Source organism: Anabrus simplex, chromosome 14 (genome assembly GCF_040414725.1).
Source record: "Anabrus simplex isolate iqAnaSimp1 chromosome 14, ASM4041472v1, whole genome shotgun sequence".
Taxonomy (NCBI): domain Eukaryota; kingdom Metazoa; phylum Arthropoda; class Insecta; order Orthoptera; family Tettigoniidae; genus Anabrus; species Anabrus simplex.
In genome coordinates this window covers 12,945,467-12,965,321 of record NC_090278.1, presented here as the reverse complement: position 1 = coordinate 12,965,321, position 19,855 = coordinate 12,945,467, and positions in this window count along the sequence as shown.

The following is a 19,855-nucleotide window of genomic DNA, read 5'->3' as shown; positions in this document are numbered from 1 at the left end:
CATTCATTTGGTCGTCCTGCTTCGGAGTTGAAGATAAGATTTCTCCGGATACCTTCTTCTCTAAATTACTTTGCCTCTCTAACAATGTGTTGGTTACAATATTATGACTTTCGCCTTGCAACTTAAGCAACTGTAACTCTTTAGTGAGTTCCTGGATTCCATTCTGTAGTTCTTGTTTATAAGATTCCGAACTAGCTTTGACCTCTCCTATTTCTTTATCTATTGAGGTTTTCATAGTTTGCAAACTCTGTTGTGTCTCCTCAATCGTTTCGTAAAAATATTCAAGTCGCTCTGAGTTGGTAACTTGGGCTACTTTTATTTCAGCAATAACGCCCTTTTCTAACTGTTTCACAGTTTCGAAAATTTGCGTGAATTTCCTAGACCATGCTGTTTTGGTTGCTGTTAAGTCCTGTGCATTCTCATCGATTTTCTCCTCAATCGCTTGAAATTTATCTTGCACCTCGTCCTTATACTTGCCTAATCCTTGCAATATCCCAGTTTGTACTTTAGCTAGCCTTTCACTAAATTCATTAGACATAGCTGACATGGAGTTGTCTATTCCGGCCTGGATTTCTCCCTTTAAATTTGAAAAATTTTGCTTCACAGATACCAATTCACTTTGAACTGAAGTTAACTTCCCGTTAAATAATTTAACGTCCATGTGTAACTTTTCGATATTTTCCTCTGTCTTGCTTTGAATTTCCTCAATAGTACCTTTGAGTTCCCTTTTTATTACCTCACTATTCTCGCTAAGTTTTTGCTCTAGATTTACACTATTTTCGCTAAGTTTTTGCTCTAGTAATTCATTATTTTCACTAAGTTTTTCTCTAATAATTCACTATTTTCACTAAGTTTATGCTCTAACAATTCATTAAGATTCTGCTTTCATTTAGTATGGTTTTCATTCATTTCCCGTTTTAAATTATTTTGTAAGTCCGTCACTACTCCGTCTAGGAGTCTACGTAAATCCTCCATTGTTACAGTACTCATTTTCCTTTGAAATAAACGGCAATTCAGACATGGGAGGACTAGGTTCGATGGCCACATACCAGAATCCAATTCATCAGTCACAAGTGGATAGATGTCACAGCCTTCAGAGAAGATTAACGTCGTAAAATACAATCCTACAGCCTAAGTCCAAATTATGCGGAAAATAGCCGCTACAAAAAAATTTTTGACAACTATCATCCAGATTTTGTTTATAATTAAACAACAAGGCCCTTCCTAAACTTAACCTGAGTGTAGTTCGCCACAAAATTTTGGGCTAATAAATGTCTCAAAAATAACCTGGAAAAATTTTATTTGTCGCCGCATCTTGTTTCTGTCCAAATCCTGGATTACAAGATCGAGTCCTTTTATTGGTACAGCCAATAAATCGGGCCTAACCACGTTGGCCGCCAAATCTGTACCTGCCCCCTTCATGCCGGGCTCAGCTCGCCGGAGAGCGAGGGTCTCAGAGGTGGACCGTTCGCTATCGGCTGTGCAGAAATTTTTAAAGGCATGGATAGATGAAGGACTAGCGACAAATGAAAGGAGACTAAAATAGGTTTACACATTTATTAAAACTGACACTCTTTTAAATAAAACAATTAAATTCACAAAATCTGGGTTTGATTCTCGAAAATATCTTCTCCTCGTGCTATCATTTATGAGGGATCTCGCTCAAATTAAAGTTCAACGACTGTTCGTTTCTGTAATAATAAATATAGGAATCATTAATTTACTGTAAAATTGATTGAAAAACAAAATAATATCTGATATCATTCTCCTATAATGATAATCAAATTGTTTAAATTAAAATATTCCATCTGGATTTCGCTTATTTTTACAAGAAAATGATTATTTTCTCTTCCTTATTTAAATTATTGAAAATTATTTAATTCAGAAAATTATGGTTAGCAAGTCTTCCTTAGACTTTCCCTTTAACAATTACTTCATTTTTATAATTATTAATTGATTCAACGTCTTGTAATAAATTTTTACTTGAACTTATATCAACCTAAATTTTACTCAATTTTATGCAGAAAGTGACTGTACAATAACTAATAATGAAATCTCGTGACATCAGTCCACGGACGTTGCCTTCTCTTATTCACTTTAACTTAGTGAATTAGGCCCTAATCTACCTTAAATTACAATAAAATCTTCTAAAGATTCAAAATTGATCCAATTACGGACACGCGAAATAATACAAATCGGACAAAAATTTGACGCACATAGTGGAGAATACCGTCACAAAATCATACAAGAAATATTCATAAAACACAGAATAGGATCAAATCACACATCACACATTCACACATGGGTACACGGCATTATTATAATATTATTTACACGAACACTAACCCATTATTATTAAATTTAGGATTTACTGCAAATTAGGGAAATCATTCTCTAGATGACACTATCACGCACATCCCAGGTATCAATTTAGAATGTGATAGAATTAAGGTTATCACTTATACGTAGAAATTAACTATACAACGATGTTCAAGGAATATTTTAAACAGAAATCATCCCAATTAAGCAAGTAGAATAACTCCAACACAGGTCAAAATATTAGAATACGCGCTTACGGTACATGAGTTGCGGCATTTATTTTTATTCACCTATAATGTCGTGGCTCTCAATTACTCTGCACTGAAGCTCGAAGAAATCATGTCCAGTGACACATCTCTTCCCAAAATTGACTCTAATGGATGCATAAATTATTACTCAAAATATAATGTCCATCTGCAAGTCATACTCAAATTAATAGGGCAGAAAACATACATATAATTCGTCATCACTCCGTCCGGAGAATTGCCATGTCCCAGGCTTACTTTACATAAAGTGAGCACACGATAATACTTTCCAAGAATAACTAACATTAAACCCATGACCTTATTAAATCATTTTAGCCCGTAATTAGGTTTAATTATTTTTACTCATTATCAATATTATTATATTCCTGACCGTGCATAATCTCACTCGCAAAGCTGTCGTATGAAGTTATTCGGATGACTCTAAACAAACTCGAACCCACAAACATGTCGTACAATCGTAGAATGAAATTCTACACTAAGAAAAACACTAGAACACTGTCCTAATTTGTCTCAATTAGTTTTCAAATTATTTCAAAACCAATCAAAATTAACGCGGGGTTCATTTATTTTTTTATCTCTCCTGCCTTCTAAATTTTTAGGACAGTTGAGGTCTCTCTCGATGACATACACTCATTTCTAACTAATAGAACAAATACACACTCATTCCAGAGCACTAACTACCTCTCACCAAAGAAAGACGAATGAAAAGTCTAACTACTGCAAAACTAACAGGAATCTAAATGAATAAGGTAAGGCTACGTTTACAAACATTTTACAAAGATAGAAAGAAATTGAATTCTTAAAGAATACTCATGTGGCTGGTGTGAACTGGATTCTGGCTGATGACCTAGCACGTGGTCACATCACCTTCCATCGAACAAAGTCTCGCCCATGTCCGACGCCTTACATGCTTAGTGACTCATGGAGGAGCTGAAGATACACAGGAACTTGTAGTATTCTTCGCGGAACTGGATAACCATCTTGCAGTGAACTCGAACCAAGGGCCTTCCTTCTTCTAAGTTCTCGTAGAAAGCTGAAACTAACAAAAGTCTTAGCAATAGCCCAGGATACACACACGATGCTTTATAATTTGGATGTAGACACTTATCTTAGGACAACCCTAAATAAAATCGTAGCTAATTTTTCCGAGTGTCTGAATTGCTGTTTATACAGTCCTCGATGCCTTCTCTAATGTAAAGTCTTCCAGTGAAGCAAACGACGTCCAGTCTCTTCCGTAGCTGCAGTCAGAGTAATGCTCAAATTTAGCGTCCCGAAGTACAAAACCCTCTATAAAATTTTCCTCTGGAATTACCATTAATTTCCTATCTAAAGACGTAGGTGTGCCCCTTAATTACATCTAATTGGTGGATTTGTTGCATTCCTGTGAAGATTGTCATTTTTATTGGCTGCTCCAGTTTCACGTCACTTGACTTTCCATTTATTGATCGATTGAGATCAGGCTGCTCGCCGGGTCACGTGGTACGCACACATGTGTTTGAAGGCCACATAACAGGAATTTCATCCTGCTTCCTCGTTCTCTTGGTAGGTCGGGAAAAACCGGTTCGCAAAGTGACTGGCTCGCACTAGCACGGAAGTACAGAATCTCACCCTCTTGGCGATTAAATAATGTTCCAACACGCTGATGAAATAAATAATTTTCCTTTTACTAAATTATTACCACTTTTGAAGGGGACACTATATATGATTTTACTTGACACCTCTTTGTTCAATTCCATTTTCCTATATACTTCCTTCCCCAAAACACTTCACTGTAATATCCAATAAACCCACATTATTCCTACCACTTTCCCAACACGTAGACAATGGCTAAATTATAACCATAGAAATATCCATCATCCCTCTTGGTACATCACATTAAGACAAAAACATCAATCAATCAATCAATCAATCAATCAATCAATCAATCAATCAATCAATCAATCAATCAATCAATCAATCAACTAATCAATCAATCAAGCAAGCAACATTTAAGTCTGTCAGTTGTTTATGTAGAAAAAGATTGTGGATATATACGAAGCAACTCCTGTAGTAAATTATTTCAATCACTGAATCATCTTCCTATAAGTCAACATTTGCCAAATTTCTCCCCTTTAATTCCAACTTATCTTCATATTGTGCCCTTTCCTACATTTAAAGAACATAACTTAAATTTATTCATCAACTAATGTCAATCCAAGCCATCTCTCAAATGACATCTCAGAATATACTGCTCAATCGAATAGCTTGTCTCCATTCTTCAAGTCTTCCTAGCCAAAACTTTGCAGCATCTCTGTAATACAAATCTTTTGTTAGAAATCGCTCACAGGAAATTTTGCTGTTTCTGTGGATTATTTAATGTTCTCTAGTGAAGTGATTCTGGTGATGGTCTTGCGATATATATGCCCTCTCTTTTACAACCCCTAAGTAACCTCATACACATATTAAGAGATCTGTATATTTTATTTTCAATCCTGCTTATGTGATTACCATAATGGAGATCTAATCTTATTACGAATACCTAGGTATTTACAGAGAAACTTTCACCCCATCAACACAATAATTAAACGAGAGAGGACTCTTTCCATTTGTGCAACACACAACCTGACTTTTCACCCCCTTTAACATCATAACATCATAACAGGTCTTTTTGTAGTCACTCACAATCCTGAAATTTATTTATTACAAGGAGCCTTATCTCTCATTAAAGTTCATTATTTGTATTGTTTACACATATCATGAAATAAAGGTCTCATAATACGGCCCTGTGGGACCCTATTCCATAATTGTTACAGGATCAAATAAAGCTTCTGCTACTCTAATGTTCTGAGTTCTATTTTTAGCAATACACCAGATGTGGCCTAATTATTAGGGTAAAAGGTATATTTCTATCTTTATCTAAATTATTGACCTCCATTGCATAATCCTTGAATATGTTTGGTGGTAAAGTTACGCCTTGGGATATCCCTGTCCTCAGTAATGTACTTCTTTTTTCATATAGTGGCTACAGTGAGAACCACAATGTAGAAGGTTTTGTGTCATTTTGATTAGTGCTCATGTTTTGTTGTTTAACTTCTATATCTGCATACTGTTGCTGTATGGAACTAAATAATGTGACCTATTGTTAACACAGTGCATTCTGTAAGTTGCATGCGTTATTGATACTATTCACGATCTCAGTGGATATTTTTTATGAGTGGTTCTAGAGAACTTGCAAACTTTTGAGGTTATGGGGAGATGGAAGGACCTTTCGCCAAGAATGATAGGCAATGTCAGAGAGCTTCTTGTTGAGAAACGTCGGATCCCACTGGTGTCTGGTTGGCCATTTTTGTTCTGTACTTAACATCCCTTCAACACGTATTAAATGTAGGTAACACGACATAATAGGTTGAAAGTCGGTTTCGATTAAAATGCGGTCGTGAAAATTCAATATTCAATGTCTTGGCCCTCAACGGGCAAGTTAAACGCACTCTACAGTGTGATGGTAGTACTACCAGACCTGTAGCTTAGATCCTTTCCAACAGAACAAAGATGGCCTAGGCCACCATAGCTCAATTGGTAGCGCAACCGACGCGAAATCGGGAGGTTGTGGGTTCGGATCCTACTGGTGTCTGGTTGGACATTTTTGTTCTGTACTTAACATCTCTTCAACACGTATTAAATGTACGTAACACGACCTAATAGGTTGAAAGTCGGTTTCGATTACAATGCGGTCGTGAAGATTCAATATTCATTATCTTAATATATACTTTCAAACAATACGCTAGAAAAGCATTTTTACTTTACAAACAGTCACCCAGATTTACATGCACATTTGGACATAAGTTTTCATATACATGTCCAAAATTTTATGATACATGGGGTTACTTTGGAAAAGTAAAGAGTAAAATAGAACCCCAAATGCACATCTTTCAAAATTCCACGCAGAGCATGCTTTCCTCACTTAAAGTCAAGATGGGCTGCCTACCTATGCTCTTTGGTTACAATCGAGGTAGCCCTTCTTCGCAACTTCTCCGTTTGTCTTTCACCAAGAATCCCTTTAAGAGACTTACGAAGCTTATCGGCATTGTAATTACGATGGCCCATGATTCCAAGTTTATGCTTATATTCTTGCATCACAATCCGAAATAATCCCACGAAAGAACCCTACTCAGAAATACTGCCAAAGACATGATTCTTGAGGTGATTAAGCTAATGCAAATTGATCCTAACAGAACTTCAGTTAGAGTAAAACAACTCAAAAGCAATTCACTTCAACTAACATTTGTTGACAATGTGAACATTCAGTACACACGATACATCAAACATCAAACATCAAACAAATTCTCTCACTGAGGGACAGAGAAAAAGAGACAACAATCAAGAAATAGCAATAGTTCTATGAACTTTGAGTGTCCTACACCAACACAGACCTATCCATATTAAGGAACAAAGTATACACTTGTTTGAAGATAAACCGACATCCAGAATTATGCCATGGAATATTTGGCAGTTGATACTAAGAGAAGTGTAAGAAAACACTAGAAAATTGCAGGGTATTTGCTGTAAAAGGGAATCATGGATCAAAGGTGTCTGGGAATAGAAACACGCTCATGGCTCAATTTATCTCCAAAGGGAAGAGATTGGGTTGAATCAAACACATTTCAATGACACCTGGGTGAATTATCAATTAAAAATAGTGAATTTAATGATTATCATTATTTTACTGTTAAACCAATTATAGTATTAAAATTAACAGTTAAACGAGAGCTGGGCATCTCAGAAAAGTTAACTGTTAATAATGTAGAGTGACACTTCGTAAGCACTGTACAAATCTACAGATAGTTTCACTTTAAAGTTCTACACAACAATTTATACGCATCAATATATCAAAATATTACATTTTTAATACTTCTGTATCATTTATACAGTAGTTCATACTGTGGAAAGAAATCTTTCATCTACAATATATTGTATACGAATATAGCATATGAGTTAAAATTAAGATTGCTGCAAAAGCCTCATTTTTTTCAATCAGCGTGTCATTGTGGTTAAGGCTAGGATCTGATTAGAACAAGTCGCCTTTAAGCTCATAGCTACATGGCCGCGTGGGGATCCGTTCGTTTTCTCTTATTGTTCAGGAACCTAGCATGCGACAGATATGAACAGTTAGTATTTTCAGGGCTAGCACTGCCCGGCAATTTTTCAGAACTCTTCACAAGACATGTTTCGAAACAATTATTTTTTAAGAAAACGTGAAGAAAATTTATGATTGGTTTCCAACTAATCACACCTTCTAGGCTGAGAACTGATAAAGGCAGTGTGCAATCGATGCCCAACTTACTCAGCCCTTACGCTACTGCTTTCATACAGCTCTACTTTAGAGCACAACTTCACTTCGCTTTCCCACTACAGTTCTACAAGATATTCTATGCCAAGCAACGTTTATTAGCCGTGATGTCTTAACAAGGAAAGTATTTCGTCTTCTGCAAGATATAACCACTACAATATTAATTCCAGAACAGGTTTTGTATCCATAAACCTTCTGAACCCGCAAGTTAAGGGTCGACTGACATTTAAATAGGCATAGTTGAAGAACATTTTAATGTACGGTTTTAGTTTCAGTGTGCGTGTGGGTGCGTATGTGTGTGTGTGTGTGTGTGTGTGTGTGTGTGTGTGTGTGTGTATGTATGTGTGCAAGAGGAAGCCTACTGTTACAAGAATCCTGCAAGACAAGGAAAAAGGGGAATCATCATGCTGCTTGCAAGAAGAATCTCCACTTTCATCATGGTGCACCTTGGAAGGGATATTCCTTCCAGAATGTGCTACTAAAAGTTGAGATCCCACCACAACCTAGAGGGTGCTCAAGGGACCAACCGTGAGACGTTGCCAGATATGAATCAACATCCATCATAAAAATGTAGGCACCATTTTAAATATTTCTTTCTTTTTAAGAAGGACTTGATTCTTGAAATAATATTTTCTATTATTTTGTGTTGTTACAGATTCCTATTGCTTCTGATCTACTTATTGGTTCTGGTAAATTTTGTGAATGATTGAAATACACTTATATTCATAAAATCCAGAACACCTTGAAAGACTAGTGATAGGAAGTTCATATTCACAGGACATGTGCTCCAGTATGTTCTGAAGAAATGATTAGCATTTGAACCATGTCGACTCTCAGGTTCAATGTCCAAATCAGATCTCTGCGCACAATTACTGAATGGTAAATTGTGCCTGTGGCTCTGTCTGTCGCTATAAACCAACCGTAATGGATCAGTGTAACTTCAGCAGATGTGCAGGATACCTCACAGACGTATGCAAGAAAATAACTGTCAAATGAATGAGTTTGAAAGAGGGCGCAGTATTGGCATGAGATAATGTGACACATCTATCTGGGATATTGTTGCTCATGTGCAAAGAAGTGTGTCGGCAGTGCAATGGGTGTGTACAGAACGTTCACAGAAGGCCACAGAACATGACGAGTTGGGTTTAGTCGCACCACGCAGAACCCTCCCACGGAGAAGATCGACGACACCTCATCCGAATGGCATTGCAGCACAGATCTGTGTCCTCGTCGGCTCTGGCGCAACAGTGGAACAGTGTAACCCATCGTACGCTATCAGGAGGGACAGTCCGTCCCAGTTTATTAGGATCTAGGTTACCACCGCGTCGTCCAATTCTCCACATACCTTTGACTAACGTGCATAAACATGCTAGACTGCAATGGTGTATGGAAGAACATCACTGGTGACAGGAATGGCAGCAGATTGTGTTCTCAGACAAATCCAGGTTCTGTCTGCTTGAAAATGACGGCCGCACTTTGGTTCGCCGCAGGCAGGGGAAGAGGCATCACACTGACTGCTTTCACACAAGACATACAGCGCCAACTCAAGGCTTTATATTGTGGGGTGTTATTGGGTACAACCACTAATCACAGTTGGTGCGGGCCCAGGTCACTGTTACCAGTCTGACCTACGTGAATGATATGCTGTGACCTGTAGCCATACCTTTTCTGCACGACACCCCAGACGCCTTATTTCAGCAGGACAATGCGAGACCACATATCGCTGCATGAACACGTGCTTTCTTGTTGTCACAGAATGTCAGACTGTTGCCTTGGCCCACCTGATCACCGGACTTGTCGCTAATTGAAAATGTGTGGGATACGCCGAAATGATGGGTGCGGCGCTGTGACCCAATGCCAACCACCAAAGATGAACTCTGGAACAGGTGAAAGCACCATGGACGTCTATACCCAGGACGCCATTCGTGCCTTATACGTGTCGATGCCATAATACATGGAACAAGTTATCAGTGCTCTCGGAGGACCCAGTGCCTACTAGGCAACAGCGCACATGCTGAAACCGGGTGACGGAAACGCTAATCGTTTCTGTCTGGGGAATATCAACTTCCTATCTCTAGTCCTTCAAGGTGTTATATTTTTTATGAACATTGGTGTAGTTCTATCAGTTGAAATATGTTGATATTGTAAGCCTTCAATTATCAGAATTTCATTAACAGCGTAGTGCACTAACAATCACAGACCAATTTGCTTCACATAGAACCTAAAGGAATAATGAAGTATAAAATGGCATCTAAAATATGTTATTCAAGTACATTAGGGACTAAACTTATGATATAAAAATAAGTTATGCTAAAAGTAATGAATGTGGAAGGAAATGATGGAATGTTAATGGTAGGCTTTAATGACCTGGGAAGCTCTATTTAAGAAGATGGATAGTGCTCCATGGAAATAGCCTAGCCTTGTTAAGTGACAGAATGGGACGATAGTCATACTTATGATCACTGACGAAGTAACAACGAATATTGCATTATGAGAGTATATTAGTGAGCACATGAGGAGACCAGCTCAGTTTAAGATAATAATCACTCTCTGTGCTCACTCAACAACCCCAAGCTTGTCTAATTAAAGAAACGTATCTAATTAATGCAAATTTTAAACCAAGATAGATTGACAAATCTTCTTAATGTCCTGAAGATATCATTCATCTACTTCTTCGATCATGATTCTTATATTGAGGGTAACATAAATTCTAGAATGTTCATGAAGTAAAGGTTTCCAATAAATGATGAAAAACATATGTAATGTAATAATCATGCCTAAGTAAAATTATTAACCTCACATGACCTTACTTTGGCAGGGAGGAATTTGAAAAGTAGGGCTTGGCCAAGAGTGTGAGCTTAACCTAACAGGCATGGATTCGACTCTAGGCCTAATATCACAGGCGCGGGATTCAACCCTAGGCTTAACCTTTCAAGGTCATTATCTTTACAGACTCATGTTTGATGTCAAACATTGCTGGCTTAAGCTAATGGGCACGGATTTGTTGCCCGGCTTAACCTTACAAGGGCGTTACAGACTCGAGTTTGAGATCCAATCCCACGCTTAACCTAACTAGACAAGATGAGCCGAGCTTGGAACTGGATGGCGGCCATACACATTCTTTCAATAGGACTGGGAAGATGGTGTAAAGCTTAATTCATGTGCTTTATTCATAGGGACTTGATGCTAAAAGGTGGCACCAGGTCATGGAGTTGAGTGACTGCAAAGGTACGAAATTGCAAAAGGGGTAAAGATCAACATGGCAAAAGGACAAATGTACAAAAGTGTTAAATGGCTTAAGGACAAAATGGCAAAAGGGCTAAAAATGAAAGCAAAAGGTTGTGAGCTATAGTGTATGGCTCAGAGCAGAACGTGGAACAAGATGGTGGTATGGGACTATGGAGATGGTGAAAGGATAAACATATGTGCATTATTCACAGGGACATACATACCTTCATAAAGCTACTTCAAGGTCCATAAGATGAGTGACTGCAGAGTCAAAGGTGCTAGCGTTTGAGCTGATGCGTAATGTGCTGTTGGTGTTTAGTGTTTGGAACCCTAATTATTTTATTTTAAGTATTCGAGCTCAGAGATTTGAATTCTAGAGACTTATAGTACCCTATAATACTGGTGATATTTAAGATCGAATCTTAAATGCTCAGAACTGAAAAAAATGTTCGCACAACACATCCATTTGGACTGCTGAGTATCAAGCTAAGTAAATGACTGCATGTTGAAAGTGTGAATTTAATTCAAAACATTTCAAGTTTGAGCTGCGAGAAATTAAAAGTTCCCACACCGAATGGGAATCGAACATGGCACACTTTCCCTTGAACTGCTGACTACCATATTAACTAAATAATTGTGCGGTAATTTCAGAAAAACCCAACTTTTGAGCTACAAGAAATGAAAAGTTCGCCGAACCGACTGGGATTCGAACCCGGGGCTAATTTACTTGAGAAGCAAACATACATTCTAACTAAATGACTGTACATTAACAACTTATGTGTTTCACTGAAACACCTAGCTTTAGCGTTACAAGATTCAAATGAAATAAATCACCGACAGAACTAGTATTTGAACCTGGAGCACGCTCGGGCCCAAAGCTCAAGTTCTATTCTAATATCTAACTCCAAAAATTGAAACATCTAATTCTGAGCAAAGAAAACAACCGCTGATTTGAGGTATCAAACCTGGAGCTCACTTTGACTCAGAACTAAAGTTGTTAAGTTCATAAGAACAAAGAAACGATAAAAATCCTCAACCCGACCCAGAATCGATGACGAGGTTTTCTTTCACTGAAGACTAAGTGTGAAAGATCAGCGCAAACTATGTTAAGTGAATGTGGAGAGAGAATGCAATAAATTTAGTATGAAATGCTGTCATGACATTTGTGCATCTCAGAAAGAAAAATGACTGTAGGAATGTGCTGATTAGACTTGGAAGTATTTGCCGTGATATAGAATACAAAGTTCATTGTTTTTGCAATTACAGTAGTATGCACATCTCAGCCTAAGGAACACTGGCGGTACGGGCAAGTTGATTAGACTTGGAAGTACCTATTTGCTAAGACAGGGAATACAAAGTTTATTTTTCCTGTATTGAGGTTTGGGCTGCAGATTTCAACCATGGAGATATGTAACTGCCTGCTGTAATGTTTACATCACTTGACACCTAACATTAGAGCTGCAACCAATTAAAAAATCCCCAGGCCACCTGGGAATCAAACTCGGCACACTTTCCCTCGGACTGCTGACTATTATAATAACTAAAGGATTGCGCGTTAAAATCTAAATACAATACCTTCGAGATAACAGAAATTAAAAAATCACCAAAGGCACTAGGAATCAAACTGGTGGCTTCATTGTACAGGTAAGGAACAAGCATGCTAACTAAATGACTGTACTGTAAAAGCTTGGTTGTTTAACTGGAACACACCAAGTTCAACTTCCTTCCAAGGTGAGGGCAAAAATAATATTCGCTTTACGTCCTACTAACTACACTCGAACGTTCGAAAATTTTGCAATAATAGTTATTTTGAATACCCAAGCTCCTTTCATGCTGAATACTCAACATTCATGCACAATAAGAAAGACAAGGCCAGCAATTTAACCGCTTGAGCTACTAAGCCTGGCAATTAACTTGCTAAGTCGCTAAGTGCAAAAATTTCAATCCCGGCTTCAAACAGTTTTTCAAAGTGCTGACGTGCCAGAATTTAGTCCTGCAAGTTATCCTTTATGTGCCAGTAAATATAACGACACAAGGCTGATGTACAGAACACCTTCAAATACAATTGGGCTGAGAAAGAATTGAACCTGTTAAGTAGAGGCTAGAAGGCTAGTGCCTTAACCATCCGAGCTTCTCAGCACAACAATTCAACTATTAAGTCATGAAAACACACACACACTAATAATGATGGTGATAATAACTTGGAGGATCCAACCTACTTTCGTACTGAATACTTAACATGCATACCCAAGAAAAAACAGCTGGTGCCAGAAATTAGTCCCACAGGAGCTTACGCCTTATCAGAATCACCTACCTGGTAATAAATAATAAAATCCCCAACCCAGCTGGGAATTACAAAATCTAATACATTTGAATGAGCCTGGATAACACACATAACAACAACAACAATTTGGAGGATCCAACCCACCTTTGTACTGAATTATCTACACGCATACCTAATAAAAGAGGAATCTGGTGCCGGAATTTAGTCCTGCAGGAGTTCGCGTCTGATCAATATTACCCAATAAGCAACAAAAGCCCCAAACAAACTGGGAATTACAAAACTGAGAATATTTAAATCAGCCAGGATTACACCTATGTGCACATTATTTCTGTAATATTCGATTTTAACCAAGCAAAGTGCTACTCCTGAACCATAGATGTGTTCCACACTCAGTTGTCAGAGACCAAAGGGGTTACTCTATTGTAGTTTCTAACAACTAAGCTCACAATAATAATGCTGGCAAGTAAACAGGAAGTTTCATATTACTGCATTTTTTTGGACCTTACGTGCTGTCCACTTCATGACCATATCGATGAATTCATTCAACAACTTAAATTAAAATACCAGCTAATCGATTCTTTATATCTTGCCTTTGACAGAATTATAAAAACATAAGCAAGCACAGGACATGCTTCGACCACTTAGTGGTCCTCTTCAGCTGTATCCAACTAGCTTAGATGAAAACATTTTAATAGTAAACCTTAATCTATATTCCCATGGGAACCTAAAAACTATTGCTTTGAGGTGCTGGAAAATGAGGGGGTGGGGGGTGGTGGGGTTCGGTTAAGCTGATATGTGAGAAGGATACTTAAAATTACAATTCGCGTCTACAATAATGTTAAAAAACTTATTTACTAGTTAAACATATTTGAAAACGTCTTAAAACGTATGCGATGAGGCACTTTTTGTAAAAATACTAGGTGGCTTGGTCTTGTATATGATGAAATGTTAGTATGTATATAAGTCTTCAGTTATTTGTTGATTGTATGTTGTGTTAAGTATCTTCCTTAAAAGTTCCTTTTTAGATTATGGTAAAAAAATGTGTTGCAATGGTCCTAAGGAAACTTCTCCGTTATATTGCATGAAATGGTGATCTTCTGATTTGGGCAGCTTGCGTCATGATCTGCAACCAGCAGAAAAAATCGTAAAATGTTAAAGTGTGTCATTGAACAATTTAATTAAATTGCGGGAAGATGGAAAAATTAAAAGTTTGTATTTCTTAACTCATCTTTTCTGGAGTGGTGTGTCTATTCCTCGCTGCCTTGGGGATGTGCCTGTATTCAGGATCTAGTGTAATAGTGATGTGTCATGGCTTGTATGGTAGTATATTCGCCGGAAAAAGGGGAAGCAAGGTTGTGTCGTCATCTAATTTGTCTCATGAAGGGGGAGGGGATACTAGCTGAGGTTCCGTGATGTCTTAATTGAGTATTTCACTTGTTAGTCTTATTTGTTTTCCATTTATCCATTCCATGTATTTACTTATATGCTTGTATAGGATGTTTTTGTTCATTTCTTTCACTTAAATTCCGTTATTTGTTCTCTAATTTGTCAAGAATAATGTGGATGTTTTCTAAATTGTTCATAAGACTTCCTTTATTGATCCTACTGATGATCTGGAGAGCCTGTCCGATGTTAGTAAATTTGTGGCTTGCCTCTTTCACATCAGCTCCCGTAGCAGAGAATCTCCTGTACTTCTCTGTATTAATGTGCTCCTGATAACTAATAGCAAAGCTCCTTCTAGACTGTCCCACGTATGTGTTTTTGCATTGAGTACCTATCAGTCTATGAATGCCTGATTCCTGAAATTCACCATCTTTAAGTTTATGATTGAAAAATATATGTTTTGCGTTGCTGTTAGTTGAGAAAACTACTTTGGTGTTGTGCTTCTTAAACAAATTTGTCATTTTTTGTAAATCCTAGGGTTATTGACGGTGAATTTGATGTACCTCTTTACTTTCTCCGATTCCTGCTGTAATTTTATTTGTTGTTGGTATTTACACTTAGTAATGATATTGTTGTTGAATTTCAAACTGAAACTGTTAAATACGGCTTGTTCGCAAATGTAAGTTAGTTCCTTCTTCCTGCCTGTTTCTGTTAATGGAATTTCAAAGGCCCAGTTGACAAAACAATAGTATGAAGATTTTTTTGTGAAATGGTATGTAAAGAGTTACTTATTAACGTGGTCGGTGTAAAAGTAAGTTTTCTATGTATTCTAAACAGGAAATGGTTGTTTTTCTAATTCGTTTGAATATCTAGAAAATTGAGCATTACGTTTTCTTCTTCTTCTATTGTAAATGTAATGTTTGGGTCAAAATTATTTAAGACATTTAGAATACTGTGACTGTCATTAAGTTCTTTGTTATTATGGCATAAGTATCGTCAACATAGCATAGCCTAAGATCCAGTCCTTTGATGGGGCCTGCTATCTGAGTGTGATCTAGGTAATCAAGGTATATATTAGCTAAAATCCCGGAAGTCAGAGCTCCCATAGTGAGTCTCTCCTATTGGTGTATTATATCATTGAAAGAAAAGAAAATAGGGTTCTATTTCCAGTTTATTGATGTGTTTGTGACCTAATAGATTCGTTTCTATAATCTTAATGGTGTCTTTTATAGGAATATTAGTATAATTTCTTTAATGACAAAGGAACTTGTTATGTGAGAAGAAGTAAATTTTTAATCTTTAACCACCTTGCAAAACTCTCTGGAGTTTTTTTTATCAAGGTTTTGATGTAAAAATGTAATTCTGAGTCAAAAACATGAATAAATTGAGAGGTTTTATGTGTGAGAATTTTTTTCCTATTGGCTTTACGTCGCACCGACACACATAGGTCTTACAGCGACAATGGGACAGGAAAGGGCTAGTAGTGGGAAGGAAGCGGCCGTGGCCTTAATTAAGGTACAGCTCCAGCATTTGCCTGGAGTGATAATGGGGAAACTACAGAAAACCATCTTCAGGGCTGCCGACAGTGGGGTTCGAACTCACTATCTCCCGAATACTGGATACTGGCCGCACATTAGCGACTGTAGCTATCGAGCTCGGTTGTGAGAATTTTACGAAAATTAATTACAGGTCTAATAGGTATGTCTTTTATATGTAGTTTAGGCACAGCTATAGCTTTAGGAAGTCCTGGGTTCATATTGATGAGTTTCTGTATTTCTTGGTCATTTAAGAGGAAGGGCTTTAGTATCCCTATAAAATTCCTTTATATTTTTACGGTGGGATCTTTCTCAATGACCTTAAACTTGTTGTTGTTAAAAAAGTTTGTTTCCTTAATGTATTCGGTTTTGTTTAATATTACAACCGTTCCACCTTTATTGGTTTTCGTTACAACTATGTTAGTTTGTCTAATTTTACGCTGAAGTTTTTTGTCTACCTTCTTACTGTCGGAATTTAATTCTTATACTTTAATTATGAAGGGAACTTTCTTTCCTAGCTTCAAACACTAGATCATTTTGAATATCGACTGGAAAGGTATACAAGATCAAGCCACCTAGTGTTTTTACAAAAAGTGCCTCATCATAGACGTTTTAAGATGTTTTCAAATATGTTTCTGTTATATCCCAGTAGAATGCGCGCATGTCGACCACAGCACTTATATAGAAACTGTGTTATTCTTTGTAGAGGTTGCTTTATATCAGTGTATCATGAGACACTTTTCAATACAGTGTTGTGTAAGCAAGGTGTTCGTGTTAATTATAAATGTCATTCGTGTATGGTCATAACAATTGGCGACGAGGAAAACTTTCAACACGTCACAGGAAAATGATAATATTGTGTCTGAATACAAATATGTTCTGCGATTAGTGACTGAACGGGAATACGACTGTCGTGTTACGTATATAACCTCAACTACGTAAATGTCATATTCTAACCTTCAATTATTTGTGTGGGAGACATAACTCAAACATTTCTACATGGATGCAGACCAGTTTAAGCAATTTTTGGCAGCAATGCATGCCAATCAACAGGCACTCTTAGATCAACTGAGAACTCAAGCCCCAGTTCAATCTAATCAACCTATTATTAATTCCAATGCATTTCTAATTCCACCCTTCGAATGTTTCAACCCACAAGCAGAGAACTTTCGAAATTACCGGCAAGGTTTTGAAAACTATCTACAGTTGAAAAATGTGTTCACCAACAAGAAATACGCCGCTCAAATGCTACTTAATTCGATTGGATCTATGAGTTATAACACATTATCGGCACTAGTGGCACCGAAAACACCTCGTGATTTCGATTATGACGATTTAATTGAAACCCTAGAAAAACATCTTTGTCCTCAGAAGAATGTTCTGGTAGCCCAACATAGGTTTTTATCCACTTACCAGCTTGAAAATCAACCTATTGCTGACTATGTTGCTACATTAAGGCGTGCTACAATTGACTGCGACTTCAATTCTACATGTGAATGTAAGGTAAGCATTGCAGATGTATTTCTAAGAGCACAGTTCATTAGGGGAATTTATGACAGTTCAATTCGTGAACAATTACTCCAGGCAAATGTTCAAGAATTTAACGAAATTGTAACAAAAGCTATCGCTCTTGAAGCATGTAAGTTAGACCGCCAGGAACTATCACTATCAGCTGTATACAAGAGTACTTATAACGATTCTGTTCAAAAAATCAATCACAAATCAAGGCAGGACGTATCTCACGATGATCAAAGCCAAACAACACCGGTAAACAAGGCCAGATCAAAACTTGACGACAAGGAATCGGGAATTCAAAATATGTGTTTACGTTGTGGTAGAGACAATCATCTAGCGAAGGATTGTAGGACTGATTTTAACAATCTGAAATACAGTTCATGTGGGAAACTCGGCCACATTAAGAAAGTGTGCATACGTACTTTGTTAGCAACGAGAAGGAATTCCAAAATGGACTCTTATTTTCTTCAGGAAGAAGATATTACTCAAACATTCAGTGTTAGCCATATAATAGACATTTTTCAATATCACGACTATCCACATGCGAAGAAATTTTACGCTACAGTTCTTATAGAAGGAATACCCCAGAGATTTGAAGTAGATTCTGGGGCGGGTTTTACCTTGCTATCACGTTCTAGTTTCAAAGCGCTTGACTTACATGTACAACTCCAGAAATCAGATGTTGCATTTCGTTCTTATACTAAGAATGTGTTTTACTGATGGCAAAGTTAACGTTACTGTTTCTTATCAGAATAGAATTTCATCTGAAGAGTTATATGTAGTACCGGACGACTTCGAACCGCTTCTGGGGCGTGTCTGGATCCATCACCTTGGTATAAATCTTCGAGAAATTGACCGTGAAGCGGAATCAAATACTAGTCATATCTAGATACAGTCAGTCGGTAGTATTACTGAGATAATCAAGAGATTTCCAGAAATTTTTGAAGACAAGATAGGGTGTGTGCCAAATTTGAAAGTGTCTCTTCAGCTCCGTAAGGATGCCAAACCAGTCTATCATAAAGAACGTGATGTTCCATATGCCTTACGGGAGAAAGTAGAAAAAGAATTAGATGATTTAGAAGCAGGTGGGATAACCTCAAAAATCAATTACAGTGATTGGTGTTCACCACTAGTAGTGATTCCAAAATCCGATGGCGGAGTTCAACTTTGCGTTGATTACAAGATAGGCGTCAATGACAAATTAGTAGCAGCAAACTACCCAATTCGGAAAGTGGATGACATCCTAAATAGCTTGAAGAACTCGATGTACTTTTGCCGCCTGGACATATATAAAAGATACCTTCATCTCCAGGTTGATGATGAGAGCAGCAAGATCCAAACCATATCAACACATCGAGGTACATATCGCATGCATCGTCTTTCCTTTGGTATAAAAACAGCTCCGTCCGAATTTAATAGAATCATAGATCAAGTTTTATCTGGACTATCAAAAACTCACTCATATTTTGATGACATTATTATTCATGGATTTACAAAAACAGAATGTCAACAAAACCTTTTTGCCTGCCTTCAAAGGCTCAAAGAATTCGACTTAAATCAAAGGAAGTGTACTTTCTTCGAAATCACCATCGAATATCTGGGCCATGATATTGAATATAATAAAATCGTGAAGTCACCAGCAAAAGTTAAAGCAATACTTGAAATGCCTCGTCCGGTCAGTACAGACGATGTTCTAAGATTTCTTGGAATGATAATATATTATTCAGGATTCATTCCAAATACTTCAACTATGACCTACCCCTTGAGGCAGCTTCTCCGCAAGAATAAGAAGTTTCATTGGACTACTTCTTGTGAATCAGCCTTTGCCAGACTAAAGGATGAGATTGCAAGTGATCGAGTGCTGACACCTTATAATGCAGATCTACCACTGGTTCTAGCTTGTGACGCCAGTCCAACAGGTATTGCTGGAGTCCTGTCACACATTGTTGATGATGCTGAAAAGCCTATCGCATTTGCTTCGAGGTCCTTGTCTTCAGCT